A 14,902-nucleotide genomic window follows, 5' to 3' on the forward strand; every position below is an offset into this window, starting at 1 on the left:
TGTAGTTTTTAAGTGTCCGATTAAATTACAAGAACCAAGAAAGCAGGACTCACGCTTCTGTCTTTCTTGTTCACGGGCAGGTGTCTGATGTCTAGCACAGGCCCTGGCACACAGAGGAGCTGAACTGATGCTGGCTTAAAACTAGATCTGCCTTTCTTCCCTCTCTTCCACTTCCCTCCTTTTCTAATTTCCAAACTTTCTTCCTTAGTTTTTCTTTGTTTTTTACTTTCTTTTTTGTCTTTCCTTCTTTCTCCATCACTTTTTTTTTCTCTTTCCTTCTGCTGTGAATGATTACCTCCTCTGTAATTATAACTGTGCTGGGTCCTAGCCACAAAAGGATGACCAGAACAGGGACTTTAGCCTTGAGAATCTCAGTCTAGTTGAGAGTCTAGCTGTCTCTTCCTCCAGCACTTTCATTGCCTTCTCCCTAAGCATCTAGGTTAAGGAACCCAAGGGTAGGTGTCCCTGTTGCATCTCCAGTTCCAGCTCCAGGCCTAATCCCCGACTCCTAAAGTGGGACCTTTGCGGGCGCCTGGGTGGTTCAGTTGGTTAAGTGACTGCCTTCGGCTCAGGTCATGATCCTGGAGTCCCGGGATCGAGTCCCACGTCGGGCTCCCTGCTCGGCGGGGGGGTCTGCTTCTCCCTCTGACCCTCCCCCCTCTCATGCTCTCTGTCTCTCATTCTCTCTATCTCAAATAAATAAATAAAATCTTAAAAAAATAATAAAATAAAATAAAGTGGGACCTTTGCTTACCCCTCTCTGCCTTTGCTTCTCTCCTGGCAGCCTGACCCACCTGCTCCATGAGGAGGGACAACCTGACCTGGGAAAGTAAGTTTGTCCTCCTGGGGCTCTCCAGTGACAGGCAGACCCAGGCTGGACTCTCTGTCCTGTTCGGGGCCGCCTATCTGCTGACCCTGCTGGGCAACGGGCTCATCATCCTCCCGATCGGACTGGACACACGACTGCACCTGCCCATGTACTTCTTCCTCTGCAACCTCTTGGTGGTGGACATTTGCTACACCTCTAGCGGGGTCCCCCAGATGCTGGTGCCCTTCCTGCTGGAGAAGAAGACCATCTCCTTCATCCGATGTGGGACCCAGCTCTTCTTCTCGTTGGCCCTGGGGGGTACCGACTTCCTGCTGCTGGCCGCTATGGCCTATGACCGCTACGGGGCTGTCCATGACCCCTTGCGCTACGTGGCAGTGATGAGCCCAAGGTGCTGTGCTGGGCTGGGCTGGCAGCGGTCTCTTGGCTCGTAGGCCTGGCAAATTCTGTGGTGGAGACGGTGGTCACCATGCGCCTGCCCCCTGTGGACACCGCGTGAACCACGTGGCCTGTGAGACGCTGGCATTCCTCCGCTTGGCCTGCATTGACGTCACCCTCAGCCAGGTGGTCATACTGGCCTCCAGTGCGGTGGTGCTGCTGGTGCTCTGCTGCCTGGTCTCACTGTCCTGTGCCTACATTGTGGCAGCCATTCTGCGGATCCACTCCACGGGGGGCCGCCGCAAAGCCTTCGGGACCTGTGCCTCCCACCTCACTGTGGCCTCCATGTCTTACGGGATGGCCCTGGCTACCTACATGCAGCCCCGCTCCCCAGCCTCGGCCGAGCAGGACAAGGTGGTGATGCTCTTTTACGCCGTGGTGACCCCCATGCTGAATCCACTCATCCACAGTCTGCGGAACAAGGAGATGAAGGCCGCTCTGGGTCGAGCTCTGATGATCAGTTCTGAATCAAAACTTCAGTGTGCAACTTTATCATAAGAGGCCTCACTCTGAAGACCGTGGACCTTGCAGTGTGTCCTCGGCATAATGTATGCATGTGTCTGTGCACGTGCGTGCTGCGAGGGAGCAGGTAGGAGGACCGCAATCTACACCACTCACTATCTTTTGAGGTAATAGGGAAATGGATTTTATCCCCGGGCTCTTTTTTTGGTCCCTTAGTCCAAAAATGTGAATTACAATTTACAAATACATACACACTACAGAAAACTAAAGGGAAAAAACAAAAAAGATAACCCACCATATATGAACCGGAAAAGAAGATCAAATCAGAAGTCAGGGCAATGCACAAAACTTATGCCCGGAAAGTATATTTCCTTCGAAAATCTACAACTCTGTGTCTAAGCTTTTCTGCAATCAGTGAGAAGAGGGAGGGGAGGAGGGGGCTGTCATTTACAAAATTCACTGTGCCCAAGGGATCTAACAGGCACTGGGCCAGAGGTGCAAAGGTCCCCCATGTGACTCACACATGGTCCAGCCCAGCTCAGCAGGGTGGGGAATTCACACAGGGACGTGGAGCCAAAGTCATAGTAACATCCTTCCCACCCTGATGAGCAGCCCTGGAGCGTGCATGAGTCACACGAATGTCACTCTGCATGCCTCCATACTCTCAGGCTTGCATTGGTGGCAAATGGCTGGCCAACATTCAAGCCTTCTGAACCTCACACACATACTTTCTACACAATCAGGTCTAAGGATGTACTCTTCTGAAAAGAGAGTTGTATTCAGAATTCACACTTGACTATCATGCCACACGCCATCAGAGGTGAGCCAAATGAGCAGATTCCTTAGCAAGGAATCTGTTTCCAAGTTTGCTCTACTCTGGTAACACACAATGAGTGACTGAGCACTAAACATTCTAACCCAGAAAACGAAACAGCGATAATTTTGTCCAGAAAAATACTTAAAACATTTTTTTTTTAAGATTTTATTTATTTATTTGACAGAGAGAGACACAGCGAGAGAGGGAACACAAGCAGGGGGAGTGGGAGAGGGAGAAGCAGACTCCCCATCGAGCAGGGAGCCCGATGTGGGGCTCGATCCCAGGACCCTGGGATCATGACCCGAGCCGAAGGCAGATGCTTAACGACTGAGCCACCCAGATGCCCCTATTATAACTTTTTTAAAGTAGGCTCTACACCCAGCATGGAGCCCAACGTGGAGCCCAACATGGGGCTTAAACTCATGACCTTAGATCAAGACCTAGGCTGAGATCAAGAGCCAGATGCATAACCCACTGAGCCACCCAGGTGCCCCTGGAGTACCTTTTTAAATTCTAGTAAAACTTCTTTTTTGAGATAAAATTCACATAACATATGAGTCATGATTTTTACCATTTTATTTTATTTTTTTATTTTTTTATTTTTTAAAGATTTTATTTATTTATTTGAGAGAGAGAGAATGAGAGACAGAGAGCGTGAGAGGGGAGAGGGAAGAGGGCAGAGGGGGAAGCAGACTCCCCGCTGAGCCAGGAGCCCGATGCGGGACTCGATCCCAGGACTCCAGGATCATGACCTGAGCCGAAGGCAGTCGCTCAACCAACTGAGCCACCCAGACGCCCCGATTTTTACCATTTTAAAGTGTACAATTCAGTATATTTAGTATATTCACATGTTATTCAACCTTAGGTCTATGTATTTCCAAAACATTTTCATCACCCCAAAAGGGCACCTCATACCCTTTAAGCAGTCCCTCTCCATTCCTCCCTCCACCGAGGCCCTGGCAACCCTGATCTGCTTTCTGCCTTTATGGATTTGCCTACTCTAGATACTTAACTGAAATGGATTCAGTACGTGACCTTTTGTGCTTCTTTCACTGAACCCCATGTTTTTGAAGCATGTGACAGTGCTTTATTCCTTTGTTATGGCTGGATCATATTCCTATTGTATGGAAACAAACACATTTTCCTTACTCATCAGGTAGGGGATGTTTGGGTTGTTTCTAACTATTGGCTGCTGTGAACAGTGCTGCTATAAACGTCCGTGTGTATGTTGTTGTTTGAAAACCTGTTTTCAATCCTTTGGGGTATATATCTTGGAGTGGAATTGCTGGATCATATGATAATTCTATGTTTAACTTTTCGAGGAACTGCCAAAGTGTTGTCATCCACAGTTGAACCACCCACCCCAGGGAGGGTTCCAACTTCTCCACATCCTCCCAACCCTTAGGTTTTGCTTTGATTATAGCCATCCCAGGAGATAGGAAATGATATCCCACTCTGGTTTTGATTTGCATGTCCCTAATGACTAATGATACTGAGCATCTTTCCAGGTGCTTGTTGACCATTTATATATCTTCTTTGGAGAAATGTCCAGCAAATTTTTTTTTTCATTTTTTATTTAAGACGCCCTCTGCTTCCTTCCCCTCCCTTGAGTGTCAGCTTCTCTCACTCCCTCCCTCAGCCCCTGCCCACCTCCTTCTCGCCTACTACCACCAGCACCCTTCATTGGCTTTCCTCCCTCCCTGCTCCCACTCCCATGGGAGGCACTCAGCCCCATCTCCAGTCAAAATGTATTAACTCATCATCATTTTTAGATCCTTCTGTAACTATTAAGTTCTCTTCCCAAATCAACAAATTATCTTTTCCTTTCTCTAGTGCCTCTGTGTTTAGGTGTTTGCCTGTTCTTTGCCCAGTGTCTGCATTTTGCACAGCAAGGAAACCTCAGTTCTTTCTCTTTAGTTAACGAGGAAGAACAAATCACAAGCTCTTATAATTTACTCTATTTTCTTTTATCTTCATCACCTATCTGGAACATCTAGCACTGAGCAGTGTGATATCCTAGTACACCTTCTAACATAGCCAGGCTACAAAATGATCACCAAGATCACTGAGTGAGCAAACTTTGTGTATGGGGTTCTTTTTTATAAAACCAATTAAAACTTGGAAGGTGTCAACCAAAGGCAATGTTATGGCTTCTTTACTGGTTGAGTTATAATCCTCCATTAAGTTACAATATAGTAGGGACAATAATCTATTACTTTTCATCATTATAATGAAAACATACCCTACATATATAAAACAATACTTATATTCCATTGTTCATGGAAGGAGTGCAAACATCTAGTTTATCCAAAGAAGACACTAATTCATTAAGTTACAAGATAGAAGGGATGGTAGGTCCAAAATATTTTCCTACTTACCCTATTGTTTGACTTTTAGAACTTAAAAAGAATTTTGGGGGCTCCTGGGTGGCTCAGTCAGTTAAGCATCTGATTCTTGATTTTGGCTCAGGTCATGATCCCAGGGTCGTGAGATTGAGCCCTGTGTCAGGCTCTGCGCTGGGCATGAAGCCTGCTTAGGACTCTCCCTCTCCATCTGTCCCGACCCCCCAACCCCTGCTCACATATCTTCTCTCTCTCTAAAATATAAAAATAGAAATTTTAAAAAAAGAAGAAAAAGAAAAAGAATTTTTGGCCCTTATCTCTTTAAAGAGAGATGCAGTGTATTTGAAGGGCATTTACTAATCAGGAGGAAAAAACTAGTCCCTCAAGAGCTCTTCTGAGTGGAGTCATTCTTGAAGTGTTATTACAGAGTGGACTCTCTAAAACATCAACAAGAAGGTTCTATACTGAGCTCTAGATGAGAGGATGAATTTTAAAGAAACCACTCCTTACTAGGATGTTCAGTCAGTCAGTCAGGCATCAACTCTATGTGCCAGTCTCTGCTGGAAATGAGAAAGGGGTACAATAAAAAGAGAAAACACCCTCTCTACCCTCCAAGCAGGTAGTTTGTTAGAAGTCATAAAAGGGAAGTGAAAAGGCAAGGCTTAGTGGAGGGTTTCTCCAATTCTACCCCTGGCTGCAGAGAAAGTTGAGAGTCCAGGTGTGTGGACTCCCTACTCTCACTAAACTCTAGGGTGGATGTTTCCCTTTTACCAATGACATGGAAGGAGGTCAGCTGATCGAATGACCTGGGCCACCAGTGTGCTGGCCTATGCAAACTGCTCTTCAGCCAGTTTCCCTGCATCACTTTGGGGCAGCTCAAAGTCCCCCAGGAGCAGCATCCTAAACACTACACCTTTCCTGACATCACCCTCCCCTCCATAAATCAAACCTGTCGCACACATCATTCTGTGGAGATGCTGCTCCCCATGACCTGCTGTGATACAGTCTGCACTCCAAGTGATCACACAACGTGATGCAGAAGGAAGAACATGGGAATATGGTCCTCTGATTCCAGACCCAGTTCCAGCTCTGCTCCTAGCGGCGGAACAACCTCACACAATCACTTCTGCTCCCCTAGCCTCAGTTTTCTCATTCTGTAAAATGATAAGGTGGAAATGATGATCCTAAAAGTTCCTTCAAGCTTTTTTTCACTTCTGTATTCTCATTTTGCATTTTATTCTCTTCCGTGGTGAGAATTCCAGTTAATGCTGTTCTGAGCACTCAGGAGCCACATTTGGGGAGTAAAGTTTGGCTACTTACTGCACCGATGAAAGAAATAGTTTCAGTGGGAATCTGGGGCTCCATCCCAGGTGCAGGGCTCTGAAAATCAGCAAGGTACCCTGCCAAAGCCAGTCTCTATTCTTAGCATTTTCTACAGTGACACCTTCTGGCCAAGAAGGACTGAAAGGAGGAAAAGCGTGGGTTCCAGAGGAAAAGCGTGGGTTCCGGAGGAAAAGCGTGGGTTCCAACTAGCTAGAGAGAGAGGGTGTGTCCAGTGACTCTGCCCTCTTCCCCATCCAGCCATGAGCCCAATCTTCCAGCCTGGTTAAAATGACTTGGGTTGAATTATTTTCATTTCCATTTCATTGGATTCTATGACCCATCTCTCATATCAATAATACAGATCTTTCTCATTTAGATGATGCTCTGAAATTTACGAGGGCTTTCTCACACATTATCTCACTTGATATTTACTACTTCTTCCCTGGGTCTAAGATACTCTGAAACATTGTTTTTGGACAAGACCTAAGAAAGTAAGACTAAGGGAAGACCCAACACATACAAAGAAGGCAAGATATCAAGGATCACTTTTTCACTGATTCAGTGGAATTTGAGGCAAATCATTTAAATTCTCTTGGCCTCGACTTTTTCAAACAAAGAATGAGAAGCTTAGCCCAAAAGATCTGTCCTCCACAAAAACTCTTCTAGATTTATCTCAAAACATATTCCTCTCCCAAAAAGAACATGTCTTGAATCTTCAAAAATAAGATTAAAAGGTTCCGTCTATAGCAGTGGTTCTCAAACTTAGCTTCACATTTTAGTTGTTTGGGAAATGTTGAAAGTTATGAACATACTAATATCTGTGTTTCACTCACCTGAGATTGTGACTTAATTGCTCTGGAGTATGGTCTCAGCTTCTGGTCTGGTCTTCAAAGTGTGCCAGGTGATTCTAACGTGTAGCTACCGTGGCAGGCACTGCTCTGGTGTCCACCATGGGCGGTGTGGGTTGTTCATAGGCAAATCCTAGTATCTGGAGTTTTTCCTTCCATCTCAAGCTTCCCCAGTGAGCATCCAAATGGGCTTTTCCAGCAGTTGGACTCTTCTCCATGTCCCTGTGGTCTCTCCTTATTCCTAAACTAGCCAATAACATTATCTCCTCCCACCATGTTGCAAAGACACACAATGTAAATATGGCAATGGAGCTAGGGGGACTTGCTGTTAATATACAGTTAAATAAAGACTATAAATTGCTTAGTACATTTGTAATAAAGGAAATATGACAACTTATCCTTTGGGAGGCTAAAGACCAGCAAAGTAAACAGGGAGGTGTTCCAAGGGCAAACCTGTCTCTGCTGTGACAGGATTTACACATAACACAGCTCAAAGGGTTTCAGAGGCACTCCCTTACTGACTTCATCTGTGGGCACTGGCAAGTTCCAAATGCTATCACTGCAAGTAAGGGATGTATGCATTCATCTTTTATAAATCACTTACTTTACCATCCAAAGAAATGCCAGCATTTCACCAAGGAAATAGCATAATCACAAGAAGTTGGGACATAATTATAGTTAATGTAATGTTCTACATTGAGGCCCTGATCTTACCAACCCAGGAATAAGCCTGATTAATCAGTACACTGAGAACCAAGTGAGCGATTTTCTCTGTCACTGACCCAGCCTGGCTTATGGGAGGAACAGGAAGAACCACGAGCTCCACTGTGAGTAGTAAAGACAAGGAGGAAGTCCAGAACACAAGTCCGACATTTTAGGATTGGAGAATAATCCTCAAGGCCACTACTTTAAACTTTTTTTTTTTAATTTGTGTACTCAAACATTTTATTGTGAAACATTTGTTACGAATCTTTGCATACAAAGAAAAATCACAGGGGCCCCTGGGTGGCTCAGTCAGTTAAGCATCCAACTCTTGATTTCAGCTCAGGTCATGATCTCAGCGTCCTGAGATTAAGCCGCGGGTGGGGCTCTGTGCTGGGTGTGGAGCCTGCTTAAGATTCTCTCTCTCTCTCCCTCTCCCTCTGCCCCTCCCCAACCCCACAGGCACTCTCTCTGTGCCTCTCTCAAAAAAAAAAAAGAAAAAAATCACAAATATCCCTGATTTCCAGAAGCTCAGAGTCTAATGTAGAAAACATAAAAATTCTTGCAGTCCTGCTTACAGTCCTTTGTTCAGGCCCAGACTGTGAATTCTGATTGATTCTGGCCTCTCTCATCCAAGTACTAACCAGGCCCGACCCTGCTTAGCTTCCGAGATCCGACGAGATCGGGTACGTTCAGGGTGGTATGGCCATAGACTCTGACCTACCTCTTCCTGCTGGCAGCCTGACCCACCTGCTCCATGAGGAGGGACAACCTGACCTGGGAAAGTGAGTTTGTCCTCCTGGGGCTCTCCAGTGACAGGCAGACCCAGGCTGGACTCTCTGTCCTGTTCGGGGCCGCCTATCTGCTGACCCTGCTGGGCAACGGGCTCATCATCCTCCCGATCGGACTGGACACACAACTGCACCTGCCCATGTACTTCTTCCTCTGCAACCTCTCGGTGGTGGACATTTGCTACACCTCTAGCGGGGTCCCCCAGATGCTGGTGCCCTTCCTGCTGGAGAAGAAGACCATCTCCTTCATCCGATGTGGGACCCAGCTCTTCTTCTCGTTGGCCCTGGGGGGTACCGACTTCCTGCTGCTGGCCGCTATGGCCTATGACCGCTACGGGGCTGTCCATGACCCCTTGCGCTACGTGGCAGTGATGAGCCCAAGGTGCTGTGCTGGGCTGGGCTGGCAGCTGTCTCTTGGCTCGTAGGCCTGGCAAATTCTGTGGTGGAGACGGTGGTCACCATGCGCCTGCCCACCTGTGGGCACCGCGTGCTGAACCACGTGGCTGTATGGATGCCTCACACACCAGATTGTCATGGTGGCCCCAGTCTCGTGGGGCTGCTGGGGCCCAGAGCTGAATGCTGGGTAGGAACTCAGTTGTGTTAACAGAGAAATACAGACAAACTGAGAAGTGGAAAAGAGAAGGCTGCTCCCTAAGGACAGTGAAGCTTGTACTAAGGGATTAAGTATTTGTGCAACTGTGCACATATGTGTGTGTGTGTGTATGGGAAAAATGTACTCTTTGTTTTTGAAGGCATATATAGATAATGACAAGTTCTGAAATCTTTGTAGCTCTGACCTGTTCTCATCAAGATTCTAAAGCAGTTTACACCGATCAGAAATGTTAAACATTTGTTGACTGGATGAACATCAGCATAACCCCCACGACCACTTTCAGCATCTCCCTAAATGTCAACTTTACCTCTGCAGTCAATCACCAAATACCACATTTAATGAACACCTCTTCTGTGCCCAGCCTGAAGCCTTTCCTCACCACAGTTATCATCCCAACCCCCTCCTCCCAGGTGCTAAGAGGATCATGGACCTGGGACACCATTCAGGTCTTGGAAAGAAATATCAATCAGTAAATAGATTTGTGTGCAATACACCAAGCCAGGTACTGCAAGAGACACACAAGGTCTGATAGGAGATCCTTCCCCACAACCTGGAGACTATTTAGAAAGATAAAAGATAAGTTTCAAAAAAGAAAAAAGAACTTGCAACATAATCCAACAATGCAAAAAATAAAATAAGGGAATATTTGGTTAACTACCAAATACTGGATAGAGATTAAAAACCCCATGGAATTCATGAAATTTCTCCCATGAAGGGAAAAAAATCTGGACGGTTTGACAAGGGATTAGAGGAGGGGCGCCTGGGTGACTCAGTCGGTTAAGCATCTGTCTTCGGCTCAGGTCATGATTGCCAAGCCTGGGAATCCCTGGGATAGAGCCCCGCATCAAGCTCCCTGCTCAGCAGGAAGTCTGCTTCTCCTTCTGACCCTCCCCCCTCTCATGCTCCCTCTCTCTAAATAAATAAATAAATAAATAAAATCTTTAAAGAAAAAAGGGATTAAAGAAGAAAAAATTAAATTGGGCCTTAGAAAATGGTCAAATTTGGACAGTTGAGGGAGTTGAGAGAGATATGTCCATTCTTGGTGAGTGGGGGAACGACCCAAATGAAGTGAGAGTAGAAAAAACTGAGGTCTGCCTGGGAAAGAGTGAGCAAACCAGTTTGGTTAGAGCAAAGACTTCATTCTGAGGAGTTATGAGGCGGAAGGAAGGCTGGAAAGAGGGGGTGGACTTCATAGGTCTCTGAAAACTAGGCCAAAGAATTTGCTTTAGAGGCCCTGGCAAGACAGCAGAGTTTTTGATATGGGGAATAACATATCTTATAGGGTATTCCAGAAGCTGTCCTCTTCCTCTGGACCAGGCCTGTTAGACTAACTAGACAAAAACAAGTAGCACAGACTTTTTCTTCCTTTAGTCCACAAACTCTCTATTTCATGCTTAACTAGAGAGAGTTAAGTGAAACAACTATTTATAATTCAACTTCCTCTAATTAGGGCAGACTTCGTAGAGCAGGTAGGTAAGCTTTCAAAGACCAAAAGAGTTGGGAAGAATGTAGACTAGAAATCATTTAAAACATAGGGAAATGTTAAAAGTAAAAGTGAACAGATCTTAAAGTTGAGATTGAACAGAGGGATAACTGTAAAGTGCCTTCTACTTCTTTTTTTTTTTTTTTTTTTTTTTTAATGAGAAGTTAGCCATCTGAGTAACACTCTGAAGCCTAAGTAAAAATAAACAGAGTTTACTTGGTGTTTTTGTAAGCGGGGACAACCCTGTTTTTTTCTGATCTCATGCCGTATCTCAAGAGGCAACCCTCTGGTTAGACAGGTCCCAGTCTGGTTAAGGAAGGATTTGGAGTCTGCTTTTCTAATACTGATTCACAAAAATGGGTCTGATTCTTATCAAAGGTATGAGCCTGGCAAAGCCTTCATACTTTTTTTATCTTTTTTCATGGAGAATAAACCAATGCATGAAGAACAGGAGAGAAAAACTGAGGTCTGAGGTGGAAACTATATTAGGAGAGTATTTCTAGAGTCACTCCGAGACAAAGGAGGGAGTCAACAGGCATGAGGAACATTGTTCCGTGGCCATTCTGAACAGACCTGGGAACTTCATGCTAAAGGATCCCTAATGGTAAGACCTCCCTGCTTTGTCAGGAAAGCACAGATCCAGTCTCTTCTATCCAGAACAAAAATCCCCCCCCCCCCAAAGCACTCTGCTTCACACAATTACACAACCAAACTACTACTAGAGAGCAGGGTTCTCAGCCTGGAATTCACTGACAGGTTTCCGGGTCTACAGGCACCCGGAATTGTGTGTTTAAATGTCATCTCATCCACAATGTTATCACCTGCTGAGGGATTTGTAGTGATATGCTCATTTGTATGACTAGACACTTTGCCCCTGGCTCCCCACAAGGCTCCCCAAAACACCATGGGGGTAGAAATGACGTCTGTAATGCCCAGGGCGTATCTACAGGTGGGCACAGGGCGTGTCTACAGGCGGGCACCCCAAAAATATCTGCTCACCAAATACATTCTCAAACAATCGGTGGCCCTCCATAACGTTAACACATCCTGACTTATATATTGTTTTGCGTTATGTTTTTAAATTTTTACAAAATTTCTTCTATGAAACCTTTGGCAGTGAGCTGTGATATTTGCCATGGGTCGATAAGATAGAGGTTTTAGCTAAGCTTTCCTGACACCACAGAACTGGATTTGCTATTAGGAAATGCTACCAGAAGAGGGCTGTGGAATGCCTAGCACATAGTCCAAAGTCCACCAATCAATCTGATTTCCTGCTGGTTTAATCTCCAGTACATTTTCTCAGTCTTTTCATTTCTTTTCTCAATAGAACAGCTCAATATAGCGACATTACAACACATAATAGGGAACACAGTTTAAAGATAACAGCTAGATAATGTTTAGTAACTCTTACTATTCCTATTCTGGTTTTCTCCTTTCCCCTTTATGTCTTCAAAGAAAAAACACAACTCTTAGCTCTTTTTTTGTCTCCCTTAGCTGACGTCAAAAGCTATTAAAGGGCTAAGCAAAATAAGTCAGTCAGAGAAAGACAAATACCGTATGATTTCACTCCTATGTGGAATTTAAGAAACAAAACAAATGAACAGGGGTGCCTGGGTGGCTCTGTTGGTTAAACGTCTGACTCTTAATTTCAGCTCAGATCTCGATCTCAGGGTCATGAGTTCAAGCCCTGCGTCGGGGCTTGAAAAAAAAAATTGTTTTTAATGAACAAAGGGAAAAAAGAGAGAGACAAACCAAGAAACAGACTCTTAATTACAGAGAATAAACTGATGATTACCAGAAGGGAGGTGGGGGTAGGGTGGGGGAAAGAGGGGATGGGGATTAAGGAGGGCACTTGCTGTGATGAGCACCAGAGAATGTATAGAAGTGCTGAATCACTACATTGTACACCCAAAACTAATATTACACTGTATGTTAACTAACTAGAATTTAAATAAAAAATTTTTTTAAAAAGCTGGTTAAGTGAACTTCGAGACAGTTGTTATTACCTCAGTGAATATGCCAGGAAACTAAGGTATAAAGGGTTAATTACACATAGGCATTCATAGCACATCAGGTAAAAGATCTGTATTTTAAAAAATTAAAACACCACTGAAAATAATAAAAGAAATCTTGAATAATGGAAAAGCGTACCATAATCTTGAACAGAAAGACTCAACATCATGGATAGGTATGTCTCCTTATGTTGAATTATACATTTAGCAGTATCCAACTTAATTTTCTTAAAAAGGAATTTTCGTTTGGGACCAGACACTATTATTTTAAAAATAATAGCCAAGAAAGTTAGAAAAGAAGATCAATGAAGAAAGACTAGTTTACCAGTCACTCAAACATCATAAACCTAAAATACCCAAAATTCGGTGATAGTGGCATGTGATTATATCGTTAGCAAAACAGAAGAGAAAGTCTGGAAATAAACCAATATTTATAGGAATTGAGTAATGATAAAAGGTAGTATTTTTAAATCTGTGGAGAAAAAAATTCTACAATAAGAAGTGTTAAGGCAACAAGCTAATCATTTGGGGAAAAAAGTTATCCATATAAGATATCTTATATCAGAATACATCCCAGAAGGGTTAAGTACTTAAATATAAAAATGAAAGCATAAAAGTACTAGAAGAAACCAAAAGGCAGGTTTTTTTTTAATGATATCACAGTGAGGAATACCTTCAAACTATGAGACAAACTTCCAGCCGTCATTATTGTTTTAAATAAATTCAGCAAGGGACACATGGGTGGGTGGCTCAATTGGTTAAGCATCTGCCTTCAGCTCGGGTCATGATCATAGGGTCCTGGGATCGAGTGCACATCCAGCTCTTTGCTCAGTGGGAGCCTGCTTCTCCCTCTGCCCCTCCCCCTGCTCGTGCTCTCTCTCTCTCTCTCTCTAACAAATAAAATCTTTAAAAAAAAAAATAAATAAATAAATAAATTCAGCAAAAAAAAAATCTGCATGGCAAAAGCCATTGTTATAAAAGTAAAAAGCAAAAATGAAAACACATGGAGGGTAAGGTGGGAGGCAGGTACAATGCAAACGGGTAACACATAGGAGTTCTTTTGTGATGAGGGAAGAGTTCCTTGCCTCAACTGCGGCTACACGAATCTGTAGAAGGGATAAAATTGCATCAAATCACACACACACATGAATGCAGGTTTGAAAGAATAGGGGGAACGGAATAAGATCTGTAGACTTCTTAGCGGTAACGCACCTGTATCAGTTTCCCAGTCTCGCTATCGGACTGTGGCTTTGTAAGACACTACCATCGGGGGGAGCTAACCCCTGGGAGGGCACACAGGGCTCTGTACTCTTCTTACAACTTCCTGTGAGTCTATAATTACTTCAAAATAAGAAAAGTTTTAAAATTAATATTGGTATCAAGAAAAATTAAAATAAAAAACTAATGATGTAATGTATGGTGATTAACATAACAATAAAAAATTTAAGGATTAAAAGACAAGAAATAAAATAAAAAACACTGAGGGTGGGAGAATGTTTTGCCACTTGTATCAAAAACAAAGAGCTAATTTCTCTAAGATATAAAGAGCTCCTACAATCCAATAAGAAAAAAGCAAAAATACAAATCTAAAAGTAAGCAAAGATATAACTGTCTACAGAAAATAAACACACAAATGGCTCTAATCATATAAAATAATAATAAACCTTACCCAAAATAGGAATCAGGCAAATGACAACTACACTAATAGGCCATTTTTTACCTAACAGATTGGCAAAAAAGAAAATGTGAAAATATGTGCACTCCTAAACTGCTGATGGGGAAGTAAATTGATCCAAACCTATAGAGGGCAATATCCGTCAAAATTAGAAATGCAGGGTGGGGGATGGGGGAACTTGGGAGATGGGCATTAAGGAGGGCACGTGATGTAATGAGCACTGGGTGTTATATGCACCTGATGAATTACTGAACTCTACATCTGAAACTAATGATACACTATATGCTAACTGAATTTAAATAAAATAAGTTAATTTAAAAAAATTAGAAATACACATGCCACGTGACCCAGTAATCCCATTTCATGGAATTTATCCTACAGTTAATTGGCACATGTGGAAGATTACTTATGTAGAAGATTCATTCAACATCGCAACATCGCGGTAATAGCAAAAGACAGGAAGCAACCTAAATGACCACAAACAGGTGACCAGTTAAAGACACTGTGGTGCATCTATGTCAAAACAAAAAACAGAAAACCTAAAAGTGAGGAAACGCGGTGTTTCCCCAA

General features: G+C 43.7%; 1 long non-coding RNA gene and 2 pseudogenes across 3 annotated transcripts in view; 2 read left to right on the forward strand and 1 right to left on the reverse strand.

Moving 5' to 3' along the window:
- Positions 1 to 14,902, reverse strand: part of LOC135362231 (uncharacterized) — a 248,167-nt gene that overhangs the window by 165,920 nt on the left and 67,345 nt on the right. The gene's annotated exons all lie outside the window — the stretch shown is intronic.
- LOC123836077 (olfactory receptor-like protein OLF3) lies at positions 802 to 1,880 on the forward strand (annotated as a pseudogene).
- Positions 8,157 to 9,153, forward strand: LOC123836078 (olfactory receptor 2F1-like; annotated as a pseudogene).

The sequence above is a fragment of the Mirounga angustirostris genome, unplaced genomic scaffold (genome assembly GCF_029215605.1).
Source record: "Mirounga angustirostris isolate CCGP_5_RB_7025 unplaced genomic scaffold, mMirAng1.0.hap1 SCAF_12, whole genome shotgun sequence".
NCBI lineage: Eukaryota > Metazoa > Chordata > Mammalia > Carnivora > Phocidae > Mirounga > Mirounga angustirostris.